Source organism: Rhinatrema bivittatum, chromosome 3, assembly GCF_901001135.1.
Source record: "Rhinatrema bivittatum chromosome 3, aRhiBiv1.1, whole genome shotgun sequence".
NCBI lineage: Eukaryota > Metazoa > Chordata > Amphibia > Gymnophiona > Rhinatrematidae > Rhinatrema > Rhinatrema bivittatum.
Window position 1 is genome coordinate 302,335,752 of NC_042617.1, and position 24,860 is coordinate 302,360,611.

The following is a 24,860-nucleotide window of genomic DNA, read 5'->3' on the forward strand; positions in this document are numbered from 1 at the left end:
AGTGTGAACCTCATAAGGCCCAGAGGCTGCGTAAATCCTGCACACTAGCAGACTGGGAGTTCCTCTTGCACTAACACTTCATATACATGGAGGTTCATTCCTTTGGGAATATGCACTTCACACCTCTTCCATGGGAACACCTGTCTGGCCTGGTTTTTGTCAGAGTTCTGACCTTGTGTCCTTAAAGCCATGCCCTTCACTGAGTGTCAGTGGTGAAGAGGGAAGAGGGAAGAGGGAAGGGCAGACCGACTGCCAGCCAGGTGACTCACCAGCCGCTTGTTAGCACATTAGCAGTAAATCCCAGCCAAGAGGCAGAACCATTGGCATGCGAGCCTGGTGCATTCTGAAGAGAGCTACAAATACAAAAGGCCCCTGGGCAGCTTCCGTGGGCCTCCGCCCAGCTGGCTCCACCCAGCAATACCCAAGGGAGAAAACACACACATAGGCCCAATGTGAGCACCAAGGACAGCAGAAGGGGGGCATCATCAAGGGTACATCAAAAGCAGATTCCTAGAAAGGTGGTCAGAAAGAGGTCAGGATTCCAAGGACACAAGTTCAAAGTTCTTCTTCCACTTGACCCCTGTAGCCTTGGGGAAGTCACTGGACGTCCCTGTAGCTCAGTGGTTTTGAAACATATTCTCACGCTTTCCTGTAACCACCACTCCCCCTCATCCTCATCGTGCTCTCTCTCATCCCCAGTGCTGACTTTCCCCACCTCCCCTCCCCACCTTTGCTCGTTGTGTTCCTCCGGAGACACCGTCCTACACCTGCCCAGCCCTCTCTCCGATACTCTTCTCCCCCTGTCGCCCCCATTCCTGACCCACTCATGGTACTGGGCTGCTTGTTTAATCTGGCTCCACATTGCTTTTGCAGCCCATACGGTGCCCATACTCCTGCACCTTGCCCAGGGACCTTAGCCGGCCCAGGTACATGGGCCCTGCACAGCTCAAACGTATTCAACTGCACCGAGCCAGATCAGAGAGGTGGTCTGGCTGCAGGATAGGCGGACATCTGTAGAGCTCCTCCCCACTCTGGGACTTGCTTTGTTTTGATTTTTTGAGTCCTTGCTTGCTGTGGAGTGTAGTCCCTCATCTTGAATGACCAAGAGAAAGGGTGAGGCTCAGGAATATCCGACTGAGGATAGTATTCTCCCCTTCTTCATTAAGGGTCTCCTAGATGTCCCCTCGTTTAAGTTGGCACACCTCGACGAGACACAGGAGCGTTCATGCTCCATGGCCGGACCATCATTATGGAATGCTCTTCCCTATCCTGTACGCAATATCCAAGATCCTTAGATATTTAAAAAGAATCTAAAGACACATCTTTTCAAGCTTGCATCTGACCTCCATGCAGTTCACAAATGACCCTTTCACAATCAATAGTGAGCCTCCTCAGAGCAAAGGTATATTTTACTACCGCTTGCAGAGCTATTGTATCATACTGTTGAATTGTTTTTTGTTGTTTTTATTGTATACCGCTGATTTTCTTATGAGTGTTTCTTTGGTACCCTACTCCAAACTATAGCAGGGCGGACAAGAAATATTTTAAATAAATAAATAAATAAAAAGGGGTATCACTGGGCTCACAGCTTGATGTTCTGGAGGACCTGTGGCTTCTGCTCTGGCGATGGCATTAGTATCCGAATCAGATCAGACTCCCGGCTTTAGATCCGCCGAAGATCGTCTGCCGGTGTTCTCCCATTATGCTGCTGTAACCTGAATATGGCTTTGATGAGACATCCGGGGTGCCTTTTTCTCCCAACGAGCCCCAGGACTGCAGGTGGGCCACTGGACTCCATTGGAGGAGCTACGATACTGACGGACCCAAAAGGCAGAGCTATGATTTCACCAAATACTTGACTGGAACCTGGAAAAGATAATAGCTTCTGGTTCGGCTACATCTGAAGTTTCGGCTAAGTTGCCTCTACCGATCGCAGGTCAACTTGCAGCCCTGGAAGAATGGCCATTATAAGCCAGTACGCTACCCACTGCACTGATGATGTTGGCTCCAATACCAAGAGGTGGTGAGTCCATGGCTGGGCTATCAGACTTTGTGTGGAAGTGGGGAGGAGCGAGGTCAAGACTACGAAAATTAAAGTTATTATGGGAGAGCTCCAGAGGAGATCACACTGGAAGACTACATCAAGACTAGAAGCTGTGGCAGTGATTAAGACAGAACTGCAGCATAATGTTTTGGTCTAAATACAGGGGAGACCCGGTGATTTTGGGGGTATCAGAGTACGACACTAAAATGCAAAAACACTTGCAAACGAGGCTTTGCGTGCAAAAATGGCTAAGCAGTAAGTAGGGGTGACCAAGCCTCTCTGTAAAGCTGGATATCCTGTGCGAAGACCCAGGAATAAGCCCATACAACTCCCAAAAACTGTACTTCCAAAACAGGTCTGCTTTATTTACACAGGAAGATGTTTACAAGTTGCTATTCACGGGAGCAATGAGTGGCACAATTCTCAGATATTTTCGGTTTTACAAATCCAATAGAGAGCAGTTGAGTTTCACATTATTTATTCCCAATCCAATATCTCATGGATACATTTAAAGATTAGTCAGCGCGCTGCTGCTCCTAGCCTTCCACGGGCGACAGATAGTCCTCCTTTCTTTCCCATTCATGACTTCTCTCCAGTATAACTTAAACTCGGATAATTTTGGAATCCAAGTTCCACAATTCAACAGACAAATCATCAACTATCTTATTCCAACTTCCACTAAGCCACTCAGAGTAAAGCTCTGGGATTTTAAAGCATCATTACTTCTCCCCGGCTTTCCCAAGGATATGATCTTCTGACTTATTTACTACCAAATGCCGCCCCCCCCCCCCCCCCCCCCATTCTCACAGGGTTTGACTCACTTGCTCCTTTCTGTTCCAAAGTTACACTACGAAAAAGTTGCCATTGCATATTCACAAATCCAGTCTTTACCAGGGTAGTAAATGAGGTGGCTTTTAGTCCCCTTCAGGAATGAAGATGTTCTGCAGTTGTAATTTCAGAGTCCTCCCAAAAGCTAAGGTAATCTGCTCAGAGAATTCAGCAACCACTCACTCTGCCATGAGTTCAGGAGCTCCCACCCTTGCTCGCCACTATTCTCCACACAATAGCAAATCACAGTCACACAGACTGCGGCAGGAGTGACCGTCTCCCCCTTCCGCACGCCCAGACATCCTCTACCACCAGGGTTCCAAACACAGGGGTTCACCCTCTCGGAGCCGTACCCTGGGCCACAGGGCCAAACACACTAGTAGTGACAGAAGGATGAAGGAGAGCTTCAAGACAAAAGCAATGTATATGTTTTCATGCATCAGGGGTATACACTGAGCACTGTGGGGGCTTTTTCTGTGCCATGACAGTGGTGGTGGTGGGGCCCAGTCTTCATAGCATCCCTGAGTTGGTGGTGACAGAGCAGCAGGTGTGCCCCAGGCATAGGAGAAAGAAGGGCGGAGGCAGACAACTTGGGACTGCGACAAAAAAAAAAAAAAAAGAAACAAAACAAATCCAAACTGGAGGTGCTAGTCAAGTCACTTTCTGAGCCAGAAAAGCGTTTCAGGGGGTGTGTGTGTGTGTATTTATGTAAATATTTGTGAAGTGAAGGTCAACGGTTTGACAATGCCAAGAACCAAGGCCTGTATTTATTCACATACCAAACAGACAGAGGGAAGGCTCCCTCCAGTGCATGATCACGAGCCTGTGGCCCAAATTTTACATCTACGGCAGATGTAGGGCCCCTGTCTGTCTGTCTGTCTGTCTCTTCGCTTTTCGTCAGCTCTTCTTTTTTCAAGCCCTCCTCGAAATTCTCACCCACACAGCTCTACAATGTTTGTGACCCAGATAAGGTAACTAAAGCAAATGAACAAAATGAGCGAGAAGCTCAAGGGTGCCAAGGGAATTAATATAAGAGGTTGTAACCTACAGTATCTTAGAATTATGCAACTGATCAATGAGACAGCTGGAGAAGAGAACAGTGGATGTCACCCTCTCTAGTCCATATCACTGACCTCACACAATGTGAAGGAGTCTCCCTCATTCCTCATATACTGAGGTGGCATCTAACGCATGTCTCCGATCACTGACCTCACACATGACGACGGAGTCTCCCTCATTTCTCACATCACTGGCTTCACACACTATGACGGAGTCTCCCTCATTCCTGCCATCACTGACCTCATACACTGAGATAGAGCCTCATTCATTCTTTCCATCACTGACCTCACACACGACGATGGAGTCTCCCTCATTCCTCACATCACTGGCTTCACACACTATGACGGAGTCTCCCTCATTCCTGCCATCACTGACCTCATACACTGAGATAGAGCCTCACTCATTCCTTCCTTCACTGACCTCAGACACTGCGATGGAGCCTCACTAGGGTCGCCAACTGGCTCCAGATTTTCAGGACGGGTTGATCCAGGCCTGGTTTTACTCCACTGCATGCAGGGTCTTGTTCTCATCTCCCTAGTGCATTCCCTGAGAAAAAGCAAGACTAAGAGTCTCTGCATGCAGGGGAGTAAAACCAGGACTGAATCAGCCTGTCCTGAAAATCTGGATCCAGTTGGCAACCCTGGGCCTCACTCATTCCTTCCATCACTGACCTCAAAGACTGCAATGCAGTCTCCCTCATTCCTAATTCAATCAGCATAACCTTGCATCGGTTATCCAGGCACTAATCACTAGTGTTTAGATTACTGTAGCTCTCTTCTGCATGGTATCTCCCAAGCTTACTTGAAACAACTACAACTTGTGCAAAACACGGCAGACAGAATCCTGGTAGGAGCCAAACCGTCAGGACCACATAACACCCATCGTCTACAGACTACATTGGCTATCAACTGAAACCAGGATTAAATTCAAAACCCTCTGCTTCATCTTCAAATGAGTGAATAGGCCCCGTAGAATCTCAACCATCTTGTCTTCTACGCCCTGGCTAGACAGCTCCGATCCTCACAAAAGGCCCCTTCTTACCTCCCCACCCTCTGACTTTAGCCCCACTGAACTGCACAAGACTAAGAGCTTTCAGCTGCTCTGCTCCCAAAATTGGGCTTGAGGTTCCTTTACCCATCCAAACTACCTTGCTTACTGGAAACAAAATCAAGGCATGGCTAGTCAACTAGGCCTTGCCCCAGCCAGCCTCATGAGCAATATTAAAGTTTTTCCCACACTTGGGCCTCGTGCCATACAAGCGCACTCAGTGTTAATGACATTAACCTGTCCAAGTCTTCATTTCTGCAATCTGCTTTGAGACCAAATCTGGCAAAAAGCAGAATGTCACCGGCTTCACCCATCATCCTATAAGGTTATCATTCTTTCAGCATTCACTGATTTGCTCATTTACAGCAGCAAGTCTAGTGCTAAAGCAGCGCAAACCAAATCAGCAACACTGAAGAGACACTGCAGAGAACATCAATGCTATCGCCTGGGCAGTAAAAGGAACTATGGCCCCAGGGCCGCTGCTTCCATTAGGCAAACTAGGCAGTTGCCTAGAGCCCCAAGATTTTGGGGGTGGCAAAATCTCGCCAGTGTGAGGCCTAGAGGGGTGCGGTGCCAGACCTAACACTGCCGAAAAGGAAGGCCAGTCCTGGAGCCAATGCTGTGGGTAGGAAGAAAAGCTGTGCTGGAGCTACCGCCAACAGATAAGATTGACGGGGTGGGGGGTGGGAATAACCAGAGGTTCACCTAGGGCACCAAAGAGGCTTTTGCCGGCCTTGTCCGGCCATCCATGCGCTGCCATAGGGATGCAGCAGAAGATCCTTTTACGTCACGCAATTTAAATAATTCACTCGTCTTCCAGAGCGAATGACAACAGTGAAGCAGCCAGCGCAATGCTGACTAATTGCAGGAAGACATTAATAAATCACTAGATCCTCCTGGGAAGACAAATAGAACGTGCTTTCCCTCATTTAGGGTCTGTGAGAGTTAGAGATTTGCTATGGCATTCTGCAGTAGAGAGTACTTCAGCCCATCTGGGGCTCTTGTGGTCTGCGCTTACAGCCTTCTGGCTCCAGGGACTGTGCCTCGCCTAGTGAAAGAATGAAAGCTGGCTTTTCATGTCCTGTTCCCCCTCTCCTCCCTTCCCCACTTCCTTATCACTCACTCCACTCACGGCACCTACAGGGAGAACTTTTTCTCAGTCAGACCCATTGCCTATTCTGCAGGCAGGGCACAAACACGGAACTATCACCCTCATCAACTTCGCTGATACTTTTATTAGAATTAGTTAAAGAAACGGCTTGAACAAGTATGCCTGAATCCCAAACCTCATCCACGCCTGGGGTCTTCTCCCACCGGCAGGAATTTAATGGGCCATTCCAATGCTAAGAAACTGGGAGAGCCCATGACAAAATTCCTGGTACGACTGAAGACTTGGTTGTTTATTTCCAGAATTTCACAGATTCTTCCTGTCGCGATCCAATAAAGCCTGCTGGTGAACAAGCGCTCAGGGTACAGGTGGAGTCTGCAACCAATCCGAGGTCTCCTTAAGTATACTGAACCATAACAGCAAACCCAAACAGGAGATCACTTCCACCAAACAAGATGTGACATCTCGGTGCAGTGTCATTTTGTGTTTCTGCTTCCCCAAGGGGGAAGAGGCAGAAATGTGTAGAGTTAAAGGCTACAGAGAGAGTAGAACCGGGAGATGAGGTTCTGCTTTGGGGCTGGCAAAGGCTGAATGCACCAGGAGGCATCATCTTAGGCCTGCTTTTATTGCCGAGCATCATACTACAGAGACTAGAGGAGAATGCAAAATTCTCATTGACAATGCTCTGCTAAATTGTTCTTTTATGGACCTTAAAGCAGCTGAAACAAAAGGCCCCAGCAAAGAAACAGCAAATGAACATTAGCACTCAAAATGGTCAAAAAGTCCATCAGAGGCTATTTACCACAACAGCCAAAGATGTCACCTTGGGGTTCAAGGCACCCCTAAAACAATGTCTGCTGGAAACAGGAGATGGATGCTCTGCACATGTCCTATTTCTACTATACTTCCTCTCTGCGCCCACTGCTTGCCGCTGTCAGAGGCAGGATGCCATGCTAGCAAACCTGCAGTCTGACCCAGTTTGGCAATTCTTGTGCTCTCGTGATGTTATATCTGAGCTCATGCACTGTTGGCAGTAACCCTGGATTGCTTGCTCACTTTCTACTACCTTATAGGAGGCAATTTGGGGAGATCCGGCACTACTGACAGGTTCTCCCTGTGGGGCTGCACCCCTGCACCAGTCTTGCCATTGAGGTGCTTCCTCCCACTGTACCTGCCAAGGTTCAGACTGTGTCGTTTGCAAGCCTGGCAACATATTTTGGAATGGGCTCCTGTGATTAAAAAGTTGGTAATTTGGGAAATAGCTAGATTATATTTAACGGCCAAGATAAAGTGGTTCCCTACATGTGGGGGAAAAAAAAAAAAAGTAAAGGTAGGCATCCCTAAATTTTAGGGGAAGGTGGTGATAACCAAAAGCCCAAATGATTTTAATCATCTGCCCCAAGCATTCTTTAAGAGAGAATAACAATTTGGAGATTTGGATACTTTGCAGCCTGTGACACCTTAAACAGGACCAGCATAAGAATTCCCCAAAGATGTGGAGCTCTGGAGACTCTGCAATTCTCTTCTTCTCTAGCGATTAATTATAGGTCAGATGTAACTGATGAGGCTCCAGTTCAGGAGAAGCGTAGTGGACATCACCTCCAGCGTAGCACTGGACAGCATGACGACTGAGCTAGGCTTGGGCAGTCCAATGAGGCTAGAGCAAATGCAGGCAATGCTAGAACTCAGGAACAGTGAGCAGACAAGGTTGGAGCTTAGGAACAGCTTGGAACAGTGTGCAGATAAGAGTGGAGCTGGAACCCAAGAACAGACTGGAGCTGCGTGCAGGTAAGAGTGGAGCTGGAACCCAAGAACAGACTGGAGCTGCGTGCAGGTAAGAGTGGAGCTGGAACCCAAGAACAGACTGGAGCTGCGTGCAGATAAGAGTGGAGCTGGAACCCAAGAACAGACTGGAGCTGCGTGCAGGTAAGAGTGGAGCTGGAACCCAAGAATAGACTGGAGCTGCGTGCAGGTAAGAGTGGAGCTGGAACCCAGGAACAGACTGGAGCTGCGTGCAGGTAAGAGTGGAGATGGAGCTGCGTGCAGGTAAGAGTGGAGCTGGAACCCAAGAACAGACTGGAGCTGCGTGCAGGTAAGAGTGGAGCTGGAACCCAAGAACAGACTGGAGCTGCGTGCAGATAAGAGTGGAGCTGGAACCCAAGAACAGACTGGAGCTGCGTGCAGGTAAGAGTGGAGCTGGAACCGAAGAACAGACTGGAGCTGCGTGCAGGTAAGAATGGAGCTGGAACCCAAGAACAGACTGGAGCTGCATGCAGGTAAGAGTGGAGCTGGAACCTAAGAACAGACCGGAGCTGCGTGCAGGTAAGAGTGGAGCTGGAACCAAAGAACAGAATAGAGCTGCGTGCAGGTAAGAGTGGAGCTGGAACCCAAGAACAGACTGGAGCTGCGTGCAGGTAAGAGTGGAGCTGGAACCCAAGAACAGACTGGAGCTGCATGCAGGTAAGAGTGGAGCTGGAACCCAAGAACAGACTGGAGCTGCGTGCAGGTAAGAGTGGAGCTGGAACCCAAGAACAGACTGGAGCTGCGTGCAGGTAAGTGGAGCTGGAACCGAAGAACAGAATGGAGCTGCGTGCAGGTAAGAGTGGAGCTGGAACCTAAGAACAGACCGGAGCTGCGTGCAGGTAAGTGGAGCTGGAACCAAAGAACAGAATGGAGCTGCGTGCAGGTAAGAGTGGAGCTGGAACCCAAGAACAGACTGGAGCTGCGTGCAGGTAAGAGTGGAGCTGGAACCTAAGAACAGACCGGAGCTGCGTGCAGGTAAGTGGAGCTGGAACCGAAGAACAGAATGGAGCTGTGTGCAGGTTAGAGTGGAGCTGGAACTGAGGAACAGACTGGAGCTGTGTGCAGGTAAGAGTGGAGCTGGAACCGAAGAACAGAATGGAGCTGTGTGCAGGTTAGAGTGGAGCTGGAACTGAGGAACAGACCGCAGGTAGAACTCAGGAACAGACTGGAACTGTGTTCAGGTAAGAGTGGAGCTGGAATTTAAGAACAGACTGGAACAGAGGCTAAAGACTGGTCAGGACAAGGACAATACAGAACCTGAAACATAAAGCCCGAAGGCAACAAAGCAGGAAGACCCCAAGGGGTAAGACAGGGAGAGGCCAAGAAAGGCCATAGAATTGGCAAGGCCTGGGGAGGCCAGAGGTAAGGGATGGCCTAGGTAAGGCTGCAAACAGGGAAGGCCCAGAGGCCCAAAGGCCACAGAGCAAAGCTAGAAACTGAAAGCCGGATGGCCACAAGGCAAAGACAGAAGCTGAAGGCTGGATGGCCACAAGGCAAGACCAGGAAGGGCTGAGGTCAGAAGGCCCAAAGGCCACAAGGCAAATAGGGAAAAGCCAGAGAAGGCCGCAAGGTAGAAGTGATTAGAGCAAGGAGTCAATGGGAACTCGATGCTGAAGCACTGAGGCAAGGGACAGACAAGGTTAAGAAGTGCTGGAGTCTGGGTGTGGTGCAGGCAGGCAAGAGGAGCTTGGCCAACCAGAGGTGGTGCTTGTGGATTTCCCTGGTGGAGCAGAGGCTGTAGAGTACAGTTCAGAGCAGGGCTCACCGGAGTTCTCTGGTGGAGGGGAGGCTGTACAGCAGCCGGAACCATAACAGTAACCTGCAATCTCCAAAACTCTTCTGCAATACCATCTCTGGATAATTATCATGTCGGTCCAATAAAAGGTATCGCAGACCTGCAGAAGACCTAGTTTCTCCAGGATCAATACACCTGCCATAAGTCTGGAACAGGCTTGTGGCAGACGATTTACATGCAAGCATGTGAGATCAGGTCAAGCCAAAAAAAATGCTCACCGACATGCAAAATTTAGACATAACAATTGTGTCCTTTTGTCCTTAGGGAATACAAATATTCTCACTGAGGAGCAGAGCGGAATAAAGGTCAAAGGCTTGCATTGCACAGAGAAGGAGTTTTATCCACAGTGTAGTTCTCTGTTTGCAAGACTCATAGTTAGGACCTATAAAATCAGTTTTAAGATATTTGGGTGGTAATATTCAAGCAGCCCACACAGTTGCAAACTGCACGGATGGTTTTAACGTGCATGCTTTACCTGAATTTTTGAAGCCCGCAGATTCTTTCCCTTTCGAAATCTACATACAGCACACGCATTAACATCACCCTGCCTGCTCTGCACCTGCTCTTTTGTGCAGGACAGCCGAGGGAAGGGGGGGGGAATAGCGTGCTGAAAGTGTCAGGCTCTCGCATTATTTTCCTCCACTGACATAAACAGGCCCAAAACCACGTCCCTTTTTAATACGGGCAAAAAGCAAGCAGGCTGTGGCTGGCGCATGTAATTTTAGCCGCATTCAGGGTGGGCAATAATCAGAACACTTTACCCAGGGAACTTTCTATTAATCCTGTATAAATTGTTTTGAAATTTGTCTTCTTTCTTCATATATATATATATATATATATATATATATATATATATATATATATATGTATAATTATGTTTTTCATGTTTTTAAACTAAAGTACAGAAGCCTAAAGGTTTTCTACCAGAGCAATGGTTTCACTTATTACAGAGGGGGGGACAGAGTGTAGTAAATATGAGAAGGATAGCTCCTCCATGTGGGGAACCGAAGATAGTGGGTTCCCAGCATATAAAAACCCTAGCCACCATTATAATGTGAGGAAGCTTGAGCTGACCCTTCAAGGTTCTTTTCGGTTTACTGAGGGGATTCTGGGGTCTCTTTGCTTGAGATAAAGTATGGCGACAGAGTACTTTGGCTCATTTGAGTACCATATTTTTTGAGACCTTATTTTGGCCGTGGAGGGAGTTTCCCACCCTTCCCACCTCCGGTCCTCGGTTTCCTTAATGGAGTATAGAGCAGGGTTTCCCCAAACGCTTCCTGGGGACCCCAATGGCAGTCGGGTTTTCCAGGATAGCCACAGTGAATATGCAGGAGACAAATTTGCATATGCTGTCTCCGTGACATGCAAATTTATCTCATGCATATTCATTGTGGATATCCTGAAAACCTGACAGGCTTTGGGGTCCTCAGGACGGGTTTGGGAAGCGCTGGCGTAGAGTGTCCCTTTTGGGTTTTTTTGCTGAGCACCCCAGGATCCAGGGGCTCAGAGATGTTTCCTGTTTGTTCTGCATCAAGAAGAGACAATGGCACTGATACCCCTCCGGTACCATCCGCAGGATGAAGGAGAGAGAGGAGAAGGACTACAGGAGAGGCAAGAGATTTGGGATTTACACACCGAAACTGACTAAAGAGAAATCCCCTATCAATTGGGAGGGACAGGAGAACAATTAAATCTGACATTCAGTGAATAACCGAAATAACTGGAGAGAGAGATGGGTCACAAGTTATTAATTATCACAGACTACAAATACATAAGAAGCTGTAAAGAACATTTCCATCAACTACATAATTCACCAGTAAACGTTATACTGAAAAACGTAACAGTCTCCAGCATGCTTATTGCTGCAGTTTACAACTAAAAGATTATCAGTGCTGTATACAATGAACCGTGATGTGGATTTTGATTTAAAGCAATGTACAGGGCCTAGAAGAATCATATCCCCCCCCCCCCCACCACTCAGGAAATCTTGGTGAGTGTGAGAGAGGGAAAGGAGGTGAAAGTGAGGGAAGGGTGAAAGGAGTTTAAGGGGGAGGAAAAAAGGGGAAAAGAGAGAGGAGGGAAGGAAGGGGCGAGAAAGGGGAGGGAAGTGGAGAGCAAGAGTATATGGGGTGTGTGAGAGAGAGAGAGAATGTGCCACAGCCATTCATGCACCCCCCGCCCCCCCACTCCTCCAGGGGGGCAGATGCTGAGGAGGCTGGTGGTAGGGTTTCAGGGATGTTACAGGGTTGCGAACTTCCTGGAAATATTTGTACTGATACCGTATCTGCCACACTGCTGTGGGAACCCTGCCCCCTGTCTCTCCCCATTCCTTGGCATTAAAAATCACCGAAAGAGCCAGACTCCCACTCTCATACTCTGCTCATCAACTTCAAGATTACTCTTCCCCTCCCCCCCAGCCCTCTCTGTGATTTAAAAATGTCACATGCAGCTCTTCATTTAAAAAGTTTGAGGATCCCCAAAGTCGAGATGTAGGGGGGGGGTCTGATGCGAGATTATAGTGCACCCCTATAGAAAGGAAAGCCGCTACCCAGTGAACAGAGGGGTTCATCCTTTCCTCCTCGACCCTGGAAGACACGTGACCCCCCCCCCCCCCAAAGTCAGGGTTTATTTCCGTTAGGGGAAAAGAACGATGAAGTCCAGAACTGAATGCACCCGGTTGTGTGACGGAAGCTCAGCGCCAAGACCCCGCTGATCAATAAGGAATTCAATCTGCCTTCCTAGAAAAGGTTGGCCCATTCATAAACCAGCAGACTGGGAAGAAGCGCGAGGCTGATGGGAGCTTGAATTTAACATCCTGCCCTAGGTGAGGATGGTCTCTCTTCAAGCGCATTGAACTCAGGGTTGCCAAGTCATGAAATTTTGGGGTTTTTGTACTGATGATCCGCCAGATTAATTTTTTTCACTAGCAACCTAACTTTTTTTATGGACACATGTTTTACCGTCACCATTTTCTGCACAGCTGGTCTTACCATGCCAAGGGGGTTACTCATTGATGCACTGAGACGTAATCGCGGGCTCCCAAGTATTGCCGTCTCACAGAGCCCGAGCCCATGGCATCAGAGACAGGGCCATAGTTCATGATGTTTTTACTAACATTAAATTATCTTTAGAGATGTCTTTTTTTTTTGTTTTGTTTGCTTGCAACTTGAATTTTTACTGATTTTAACAAATAAGCGCATTTCAACCTGCTGTAAACATTGCATAAGTCAAGGAATCAGGCTTCGTCGCAAAGAAAAGCTCTCAACACAAAAAGCAAAAAATAAAAGTATATTGCAACATTTCACCCCCTATAACCTTAAACACTCATCCCTCCCATCTCTCCAGAAAGATGGGGGGGACCATCCACACTTTCAAAAGTTTTATAAATTCCACTGATGTTAACCACCAGCACCATTTACTACCTCTTTGTATAAAAGAAATGAAGTCCTGGGGCCTATATCAGCTGCACAGTATAACCAGGGTCCTCTCACATTTGTTGTCATTAAGAGTCACCCCCATTACCCCTCTCATCAAAAGAAGAGCGGATTTTTCCAGTTAGCTAACACAACCCTTCTCCTTGCTGGTAGCAATTTTTGGAGCAGAATCAAGTGACCGTGGTGGAGGTTGAAATCGGGAGGGGTCAGACCAACAATAAAGATTCTTGGATCACCTGTAAGCTCAATACCAAGAATTCGGCAAATCTGATTATTAATTCCAAATCTTTAATGATTTTACAGTGCAACAATATTCTCCTTTTCCCCACAATGTCTCCAATATTAATCTGCAGGGGCGGACTGACAGTGATCTGGGCCCCCTAAGCAATAAGGATCATTGGCTCCTCATCGGCCCCCTAACCGCCCATCCGAGACTAGGGAAGAGTGCTGTGGGCCCTCAGGCACTGCCCTATTGTGCAAATGGTCATTCTCTCTTCCCCCCCCCCCCTGTTCGTCTGTAAAGACTTCATCCATAACCAGAGTAAGTTAAGCTCTTAACATAATCCTATATTGCTGTTGACAAATGCTAGCAGAAACAGAAGATGAACATGTCAATTTTTTTTCACACTGACAGTTGGCAATCTCATTTGGGCTCCACTGCTTAAACTGAAGTAAATGAACAGGCAAACCTGATCTCCCATCTGACCTAGGGGGTCAGGTAAAACTGGAGGTCCACTGGAGGAGAGAAGTGTACCCTAGGGACATGTGGCTGGAGGAGGACCCGAACTGAATGAGTGTGAAATCCAAAGGTGCTCTGATGCCCTTTAGAGCAGCTGGTCAGTCCCCAGCTGGGCCAGGATGAGTAAGCTTAAGGATCTCTAAGCTGCAGACCAAGGCCTGTCTTTTCTACACCCCAAACTCAACACCAAAATCATCACTGAAGAGCATCAACTGAAATGTACTGTCTTAGAAGGCGGAGGAACACAACTTAACACTGAGAGGAAAAAAAAGATGCTGCAGGAGATACAGGGGAACCCCCCCTCCTCCCTCATCTCCGCCTACACCCCCCTCATGGAATCTTGCAAGCCTGTTCACACAAACCGCAGAGCTGTAACCCAACCACAACCACACATCATAAGCAGCTCTCTCATGATGCGCCCAACGCGAAGCTCCTGGTCTGCGGAGGCCAGCAGAGCCTATACAAGATCTTTGAACATGACTGTGGGGAAGGGGATGGGGGAGGTGGCAATCTCCTTTCCAGCCCTCCCTCAAGTTCAGCCAAAACCTCAACTCAGATTCACACATCCTGTTTCCTCTAGAAACTACCCTGTTCTATAAAGAGGGAGGGACCCTACCTGCAGCCAGGGAACCCAGACCCTGAGTATTAGTGCTGTTTCTCTAAAGAGATCAACAATATCTAAAAAGAAAGGAAGTATAAAGAAAATAATGAAGAAGAGAAAGCAAAGCGGAAAAAAAGCAACAGACTGAAGACATGAAAACTTTTTAATAGCTTTGATTTTTTTTTTTTTTTTTTTGCACACAGTCAATCAGAAATTCGGGACAGATTCTTTTTGCACAATCCTATAAAATCGTGGGTGGCACTAATTTCCCCTTTGCAAAAACATCTTGAGTTATGACTTTTAAAATCTGAGGGGAGGGTGAGGAGGAATCCAAAACTGAGTTTTAGGAACGGGGGTGGAGGGAAAGGGAGGAAAAAAATGAAAAGTTTTGCTGACTACGTTAAGAGTTCAGTATGAACCGGAGTCTGCGATGGAAATTAAGTGCATCTTTTGGCTTGAGGTTACAGCCGAGAAATAAAATTAACTGTGACAGTCTAAATGAGTTTCTAGTTTGCTGAGGCATTGAGGAAGGGGATGGAGCAAGAGAAGGCGAGATTTTTTTTTTTTTTTAAATCATTTTTTTATCTTAACAGAAAGAAAACACACGGACTCTGAAGCTTTTTTTGTTTGTTTTTTTGTTAAACATCCCCAGACTGTGAAAAGGGCTGAAAAATCTGAAGAGAAGCCGACGGAGAACCCGTCGCCCGCGCCCCGCCGGACCGGCAGCAGCGGAAGGGGAAAACCCGGCGGCGAGAGCTGGCCGGCTGCGCGCGCCCTGCACCAGCAGCAGCCGCCCGAGAGGGGGGAGAGGGGGGGGGGGGGTAGGGGGGCGCTGCGACTCCCGCCAGGCGCTGAGCTGAGCTCGCCTCCTGCCCAGAAACACGGACCGGAAAAACCCAGAGATGCACGCAAAGTTCCAGAGACAACACCCCAAAAGCTAAAAAAAAAAAAAAAACACAAATCAAAAGAATCAGATGAACAACAACAAAAGAAGAAGACCCCCTAGAACAACAACCAAAAGATAATAATAATAATAATTAAAGCACGCGCCACATACACCAGACCTACTCACCTACCCAGGCGTCCGCTCTTCGGATTTTGGAGAGGGCGATGGAGACAAGTTTCTGTGGAGGAACTCTCACTCTGACTGTGTGTGAGTGTGTGTGTGTGTGTGTCGCGCTCTCTCTCTCTCTTTCCTTACATTCACTAAAAAGTCATTACAATCTGCTATTCATAAACCAGGGGGATCATGTGACATAGCACTGAAAATACACAGCACATTTTTCAGAAAACCACAGAATGACTTCAGGGTAGGACTCGGAAAATATTTTCTTTTTTTTTTTTTTTTTTATGCTGTTCTGGGTTCGTCTGTAAGATTGCTGCTGCTGCTGCTGCTGCTGCTGGTTGCTCCGTGTTCGGGGTTACAGCCAGATGACAGAGTAGGAAAGGCTCCTTGCTACTCCCAGATATTGGGTTGGCTGGTGGCAGGGCAGGGCAGGGAGGTGGCAGGGCTCAGGCTGCTGCAACACAGACACAGACCGGTGCTTTCTTTTTGTGTACAACAAAAAAATTGCTGCAGGCTGAAGAGGAGACCAATTATGAGTGAAATAAATGAAATCTTGTTTGGACCGCTGGGAGGCCTCATTCACCAGCCTTCCTTTAGGATTAAAAAATAAAGGCATTTTGGAGAGAGGTCAAGTCAAGGCATGGGTATAGGGATACAGTCTATCACCTCTAGGACTGGGTGGCTCACAGGATGGGTACAGGGATACAGAGCCTCTCACCTCTAGGACTGGAAGGCTCAGGGGATGGGCACAGGGATACAGAGCCTCTCACCTCTAGGACTGCATGGCTTAGGGGATGGGCACAGGGATACAGAGCCTCTCACCTCTAGGACTGGATGGCTCAGGAGATGGGCATAGGGATACAGAGCCTCTCACCTCTAGGACTTGATGGCTCAGGGGATGGGCACAGGGATACAGAGCCTCTCACCTCTAGGACTGGATGGCTCAGGGAATGGGCACAGGGATACAGAGCCTCTCACCTCTAGGACTGGATGGCTCAGGGAATGGGCACAGGGATACAGAGCCTCTCACCTCTAGGACTGGATGGCTCAGGGGATGGGCACAGGGACACAGAGCCTCTCACCTCTAGGACTGGATGGCTCAGGGGACGGGCACAGGGATACAGAGCCTCTCACCTCTAGGACTGGATGGCTCAGGGGACAGGCACAGGGACACAGAGCCTCTCACCTCTAGGACTGGATGGCTCAGGGGACGGGCACAGGGACACAGAGCCTCTCACCTCTAGGACTGGATGGCTCAGGGGATGGGCACAGGGACACAGAGCCTCTCACCTCTAGGACTGGATGGCTCAGGGGACGGGCAAAGGGACACAGAGCCTCTCACCTCTAGGACTGGATGGTTTATGAGATTGGCATATGAACACAGAGCTCCCTCAGCTCTCCTTCTCTCACACTGGCCTGTCTATGACTACTTTGATTTATTTTTCTATTATATTTGTTTATTTCTCCCTCCCTTCCCTCACCCCTCAGCTTTCACTCTCTCTGCCCTCATCCCCAGCAGTTTCTGTCCTCCCTTCTCACAAAGGAAACCGAGAAGAACCCACAGCTGTAACAGGCTTCGGAGCAATCGATCTCAAAAGGAATGTCCCAGCAATGCAGAAAAGGAGAGCAGAAAGGAGAGCAGAGGAAAGAGTGTACTCCTCAAAGCAGGGGAAATAAACACAAGCGGCAGACTTTGCAGAGCAAGCCAAAGCTGGCTGGAGCTAAGACAATCCCCTGACTGCTCAGGAAGGGAAGATATTTAACTCACTTTCAAAAGTTCAGAAGTAATGTGATGGTTCTTCTGAAGAGGTGGAAGGATTGACAGGACCCATCCGTTGCACTTCCCTTCACAACCGTAAAGCGTATGAACATGTACAGAGTTACACTAAGCCTGTGTGCTCGCAGCTAAGAATGTAAGAGAAGCCGTACTGAGTCAGACCAAGGGTCCACCAAGCCCAGCCTTCTGTCTCCGATAGTGACCAATCCAGGTCACAAGTACCCAGTGGGGTCCCAAAAAAATCCTTCTTGCTCATAATAAAAATAATAAATAAAAGCCATGGCTTTCCTAAATTCCCCAATAATGGTTTATGGACTCTTCCTCCAGGAACTTGTCTAAACCCTTTTGAAACCCAGCTATGCAAACTGCTTTCGCCACATCCTCTGGCAACAAATTCCACAGTTTAATTGTGTGCTGAGTGAAAATATATTATCTCCAATTTGTTTTAAATGTACTACTTATTAGCTTCATGACATGACCTCTAGTCCTAGCATTATTTGAAAGGGTAAATACCTGTTCTCTGTTTACCCATTCCACCCCACTCATGATTTTGTAGACCTCTATCATCCCCTCTCAGTTGTCTCTTCTCCAGGCTGAAGAGCCCTAACCACCAGTTTAGCCTCACTTCAAAGGGGAGCTGTTCCACTCCTTTTAACTTTTTGGTCACCCTCTTCTGTATCTTTTCTATTTTTTTTTTTTTTAGTTTAGACTACCAGAACTGCACACAAAGGGGTAGATTTTATAAATTTACACGCGCGAACAAAAGTACGCTGGATTTTATAAGATACGCAGGCGTAAATCTGCGCGCGCCAGCGGGCTGCTGGCGCGCCATCACCCGACCCGGGGGCTGGTCCGGAGGCCTCAACCACGCCCCCGGGCCGGCGTCACGCCCCGACACGCTTCCCGCCCCGCCCTGAAATTCGCGCTGCCCACCCGACACGCCCCCAACATGCCCCCTTTGCAAAGCCCTGGGACTTATGTGCGTCCCGGGGCTTGCGCGCGCCGCTGAGCCTATGCAAAATAAGCTCGGTGCGCGCAGGGGGGGTTTTGGGTATGTTTTCGGGGGGTACGTGCGTATCTTACGCGCGTACCCCTTTGAAAATCTACCCCAAAGCATTCCAAGATCCTTTTCCTGAGAGGTGATGCCTAATATGGAATCCAACATCGTGTACCTATAGTTTGGATTATTCTTCCCTATATGCATCACTTTGCCTTTGTCCACATTAAAAATTTAATTTTCCATTTAGACAGCCAATCCCCTAGTCTTGCAAGATCCTCTTGCAATTCCTTACAATAGTCTGAGTCCCATATTTTTAGTAGAATATGTTAGTTTTGAATTTTAGAAGTAATTTAAAGATTTTATAATGTTTTCTAATATTAATTGTAGCATTTTAATGTTCTGAATTTAATTTTAATATTTTGTATTCATTTTTATACTATTTATGCTATGTGAACCGTGGCGATGGAACTACTGTGCAATGGTATACAAAAATTGTAAAGGCAAAAAAACAAAGAGACAACCTTATGCCGTGGAAAGATTTAATAATTTATTGTAATACAGAGCCCGACTCCGGCCGAGTTTCGCCAATTAAGGCTGCATCAGGGGATGACTTCTGATGGCAAAAGAAACTACATAAGTATATTCTTTTGTAGTAATGTTATCAAGTCAAATTTCAATCTTGATCCTGCATATAGCTCTCTTCACTTCGCGAACTGGCAGCGTATCTCACTAAAAAATGTGTAGGAATAAGGCAAAAATAAACCGATGTGTCTATAATATTTTGCAACCTCTCAACCGCAATAAGACAGGTCCTCGTATTGCTAAAGAATTGTATAAATTGAATAAATAAATACATAAAAATAAATAGCGATCTGACAACAGTTTATTTAATCTGTAACTACACACAGTGGGCCGGATTTTAAAAGGGTTACACGCGTAACCCTTTTAAAACCCCCCTTCGCGCACCGAGCCTATTTTGCATAGGCTCAGCGGCGCACGCAAGCCCCGGGACGCGCGTAAGTCCCGGGGCGTGCAAAAAGGGGCAGTCGGGGGCGTGGCCAGGGGGCGTGGTTTGGGATCGGGGGCGTGTTCGGGGGCATGTGGGTGGTCCGGGGGTATGGCCGAGTGCCCCGACACAGGGGCCTGTGTCGGGGCCTGCCGCGCCGGCGCGCGTACGTTACTACTACCCGGAGGCAGTAGTAACTTTTCTGATAAAGGTAGGGGGGGGTCTAGATAGGGCCGGGAAGGTGGGTTAGGTAGGGGAAGGGAAGGGAGGGGAAGGTGCGGAGGGAACGGGCAGCGCGCGCAGGGCTCGGCGCGCACAAGTTGCACAAAAGTACGCGTGCGCTCTCTTTTAAAATGTACTCCAGTCTGAACACAAACCTGTTTAGATTATTTGTATTTATTTTTTTTATATTCCATGGATTACATTCAGGTACTGTGGGTATTTCCCTATCCCCAGATTACAGACTGTACACATACGTACACCTCTTTGTTGGACTGTAATTACACACATCATCATCTCGGTAGCCTGTAGACACACCATTACCTTATTACAGACTTATATACACATTGCTCTACAGGCAATATATACATATTACTCTACAGGCAATATACACATATATATTATTAATTGCAGACTGTCATTAAAGCAATTTCTGTGTTGCATAATTACATACATGTACATACATTATGCTTAAAAGTGGGTAGACATGTACACCATTACAGCACTGACTGTAGTTATATAAATATTGTTAACATTGTTTATTTTGATTCATTATCCATCCTTTTGAACAAGAATTTCATCCAAGGCAGGGTATAACATTTCGGAAAGGCAATACATAGTCAAGAGATCAGTAGGTGTAGCAGTTTACAGTTTTAGTCTTGTCTAGTAGGGATTAATCAGCTGTAGGACTGAATTTAAAACACCCAACATCTCAATGGCATAACAGGATGTAGCAGTACGTTCACAGCATTCATAAATGGTGCCAGACAGTTTATAGCAGTCAGTCTAATTCTAATGCATGGAGGTAGCTGTGGGTTTTGCATGAAAGGCCTGGCAGAAGAGTCAGGCTTTTACTTGCTTGCTGAAGTGGGAGTAGTCATGTGTTTGGCAGAGCTCTTCTGAAAGAGCATTCCATAGGGCAGGCGCTGCTCTCAAGAAAACTTATCCACGGTATCCATTCATTTGATTTTCTTATATCAGCAGAATTCACTACGAAGGCTTCGAATCAGGATTTTAGCAGTCTGTAAGGCTTTTAGAAGGACAGTCTTTCTCTCAGATGGCTAGGATCGTTTCCTCTTAGAGCCTTGAAAATCAATGCCTGGATTTTGGATTTGGTTCTGTAGGGGCCTGGTCAGGCCCAGATTTAGGTAAAAAGTCACATAGGCAATTGCCTAGGGCGCCACATTTTGAAGGCAACCAAACACCTAAGGCCAAAGAGGAGTGCAGCTTTGCCAAGGAGGAGCCTACTCTAGCAATCCATGTCAAAGGGGCACTCTAGAGGGGAGTGGAGGTAGAGGGACTAAATCCCCACTTTCTTATCTCCAGGGTCTTCCCCCCCCACCCAACATACACACACTTTCCAATTCTGCCTATGGGCACGCAAATCCTAAATCTGGCCCTGGGGCTGGTAGCCAGGGTACGTTTTGTAGGACAGGTGTGATGTGGTCATGTGGCTTGCATTCTTCTATCAGTCGTGCAGCTGAGTTTTGTATTAGCTGCAGTTTGTGAAGGGTTTTCCCTGTTAGTCCCTTATTCAAACGCGAAACAGTAATCCATCCATGAGGTTACCAAGGTTTGGACTACAATGAAAAAGGTTCTTCTTCTCGATGAGAGGACAGAGTTTTCACAATGTGCATCATGGAGCAGAGGCCCTTCAAAGGGCTCTGCTCAAACAAATGGTAATCGAACCCACGAGGGTGTGATCCTCGACCTAGTGCACACAAATGGGGATAATGTCTCTAATGTCCTAGTAAGTGCCCAACGGTATGGTTTGGTATCGTAAATAAGATGCAGAGAAGTTAAATGAAGACTCAAATTTTGAATGTAAAAAATACACGCTTTGTCAAAATTGGGATTTTCCTGGAGGAAGAATTAGAAGACTGGGAGAAAATGGGAGAGATGGAACAGTGGGCCAAATTAAAAGGAGCACTTCAAAGGCAATAACTATATATGCTAAAAACGTAAATAAAAATAAGAGGAAAAAGAAATTGATCTAGTTCTCAAAGGAGATGGCTGAAAAAAAATAATGATAACAAGAACAGCGTTCAAGATGTCTAAAGGATCCCAAAAAGAGGAACACAGGGAAGAATATCTTGTGAAACTGAGGGAGACGAAGAAAGAAATCAGGAAAGCAAAATGTTAAGCAGAGGAAAGGATTGCCAAGGAAGTAAAGTGAGGTGACAAAACATTTTTTTAGATATAATAAGAGAAAGAAGGGAGGCCCGAAGTGGTATAGTGAAATTGAAAGGTGACGAGGAGCGATGTATAGAGACAGATGAAGAAATGGCAGAAATATTAAACAAATACTTCAGTTCGGTGTTCACTACAGAAACCCTGGAGAAGGACAGTTCCTGGTTGACAAGACTATAGATGGGGTTGGGGTAGACAACACTCCATTTACAGAAGATAATATATAGGATGAGCTAGGAAAACTGAAAGTGGACAAGTACACCTCAACATGGATAAGGTATATCTCAGGATACTAACAAAGCTCAGAGATGTGCTGGCAGGTCTGCTGAAAGACCTGTTCAAAAGATCCATGAAAACAGGAGTTGTGCCACGAGATTGGAGAAGAGTGGTTGTAGGCCTGCTTCACAAAAGTGGTAGCAGAAAGGAGGCTGGAAACTGCAAGCCTGTTAGCCTCATCTCGGTGGTGGGAAAATTAATGGAGAATCTGCTGAAGGAAAGCATATTGAACTATATACAAACCGATGGGATTGCTGGACCCAAGGCAGCATGGATTCACCAAGGAAAGGTCCTGACAGACAAATCTGATTGATTTTTTTGATTGGGTGACTAAAGAATTGGATCAAGGAAGGGTGCTCAATGTGGTCTACTTGGATTTCAGCAAAACTTTTGATACAGTCCCACATAGGAGGCTTGTGAATAAAATGAGAAGCTTGGGAGTGGGTGCCAAGGTGGTGAAGTGGATTACAAACTGGTTGACTGACAGGAGATAGGTTGTAATAGTAATTGGACCTTCTCTGAAGAGAGAATAGTGTTAAAGTGGAGTGCCTCAAGAATCGGTTTTGGGACCAGTTCTGTTCGAATCTTTGTGAGAGACATTGCGGAAGGGATAGAAGGTAAGTATGTCTATTTGCAGATGATACTAAGATCTGCAACAGAGTGGACACGCCTGAAGGAGAAGATAGAATGAAAAGTGATCTAAGAAAACTTGGCCGAAGATTTAGCAGCTGAGATTGAATGCCAAAAAATGCAGTCATGCATCAGGGGTGCAGTAATCCAAAAGAGCTGTTTGTGATGGGGTAAAAGTCTGAAGTGCACAGACTGGGAGAGGAACCATGGAGTAACAGCGATCTGAAGACAGTGAAGCAATGTGACAAGGTGATAGCTAAAGCCAGAAGAATGCTGGGCTGCATAGATAAAGGAATAACTAGTAAGAAAAAGGAGATGATGATGCCCTTGCACAGGTCCTTGGTGAGGCCTCACCTGGAGTACTGTGTCAAGTTCTGGAGACTGTATCTCCAAAAGGATAGAGGCAGGACGGAGGCGATCCAGAGAAGGGTGACCAAAATATTGTGGGGTCAGTATCGGAAGACTTATGAGGAGAGGCTGAAGAATGTGTATACTCTAGAAGAGAGGAAGTGCAGGGGAGATATGATGCAGACCTTCAGATCCCTGAAAGGTTTTAAATGATACACAAATTTCATACCTTTTCCTTTGGAAAGCAAACAGTACAACTAGGGGTCACAAAATGAAACTCTACGGCAGAGATTCTCAACTGGTGTATCGCCAAGCACCGGCAGGTGTGTCGTGCATTCCCGCTGGCCCAGCTGCTCTTCTCTTCCCCTCCAGCCAGAGTGAATGCAGCATCCTTGCACTGCTGCCATTGCCATCCAAGCTGTCAGCATGCTTAAACCTGGATGGGAAGGGCACCAGTATTAGTGGGAATTGGCAACTGCAGCATGGCCTTTTCTTCTTCCCGCCCCCTGTGGCCCAGAAGAGGACGTGATGCTCAGCAAGAGCAATGCTGCATTCAAATGTATCGGCAGCATCAGCCCGAGGAGCAGTGCTGGTCCGGAGAAAAACAGCTGATGATCTGCAATGGGAGACAACAGCATTAGTCCCCACAGCTGATGGGATTAATTCTTGGGCCGCGGGGGGCTGGAAGAGGAGGCTGCTACAGCTCTGTTCGGGGGGTGAGGAAGTAAGTGAAATTAAGAATGAGCTAGTGAGGTGGGGCAGGGAGCGAGTGAAATTGAGAGCGAGCCAACATGTGAGTAAGTGAGAGAGAATGTGTGTGATTGAGAGCTTGTGTTTGTGAGAGAGATCATGTGTATGTAAGTGAGAGAGAGAGAGAGAGAGAGCATGTGTGTGATTGAGAAACTGGTCCCGGAGGTGATTGGTGTGCATGTAAAAGAGAGAGAGAGACTGGTCAGGCAGAAGACCACTGGTGTGCATGTGAGAGAGAGAGACTGGTCAGGGAGAAGACTGTTGTATAGTGAGAGAGAGAGAGACTTGTCAAGGAGGTGACTGGTGTGCATGTGAGAGAGACAGACTGGTTAGAGAGGTGACTGGTGTGCACGTGAGAGAGAGACTAGTCAGGGAGGTGACTGGTGTGTATGTGTGTGTGTGTGTAAGTTTGAAACTGGTCGGGGAGCTGACTGATATGTGTGTGTGTGTGAGATTGAGAGACTTAGTTGGGGAGCTGACTAAAGTGTGAGAGAGATTGAGAGACTGGTCGGGGAGCTGACTGGGGTGTGTGAAATTGAGAGACTGATCGGGGAGCTGACTGGTGAGTGAGTGTGTGTGTGTGTGAGAGAGAGAGAGAGACTGAGAGACTGTGTGGGGAGCTGACTGGTGTGTATGGGTGTTTGTGTGTGTGTTTAAAAGAGGCCCTAAGGAAGAGGACCATGAGGACAGAGCTTCGGTAGCCCTTGCTGCTTCTGGTGTGTGCTACTGGCCTGCAAGGGAAAGGCGTAGCAGAGTTGCTGGAGAGGGTAAGTAAAGGTGGCTTTTCAAGTTCATTTTTCTTGATTGATTGCTATTTTAATTATTGGGTATTATGGGGTAGATTTTCAGACGAGCGCGAACAGCCTACTTTTGTTTGCGCTCCAGGCGCAAACAAAAGTACGCTGGATTTTAGTAGATACGCGCGTAGTCGCGCGTATCGGCTAAAATCCTGGATCGGCGCGCGCAAGGCTATCGATTTCGTATAGCCTGCGCGCGCCGAGCCGCGCAGCCTACCCCCGTTCCCTCCTAGGCCGCTCCGAAATCGGAGCGGCCTAGAAGGGAACTTTCCTTTGCCCTCCCCTCACCTTCCCCTCCCTTCCCCTACCTAACCCACCCGCCCGGCCCTGTCTAAACCCCCAT

At 47.4% G+C, this 24,860-nt stretch overlaps 1 protein-coding gene across 1 annotated transcript in view; it reads right to left on the reverse strand.

Moving 5' to 3' along the window:
• The window catches only part of RARG (retinoic acid receptor gamma), a 176,764-nt gene extending 161,017 nt beyond the window's left edge, over positions 1-15,747 (reverse strand). Inside the window, exon 1 of the mRNA XM_029595068.1 lies at positions 15,531-15,747. The gene's annotated coding sequence lies outside the window, so the exon portion shown is untranslated. The remainder of the gene's footprint in view (positions 1-15,530) is intronic.
• Between the last annotated feature and the right edge of the window lie 9,113 nt (positions 15,748-24,860).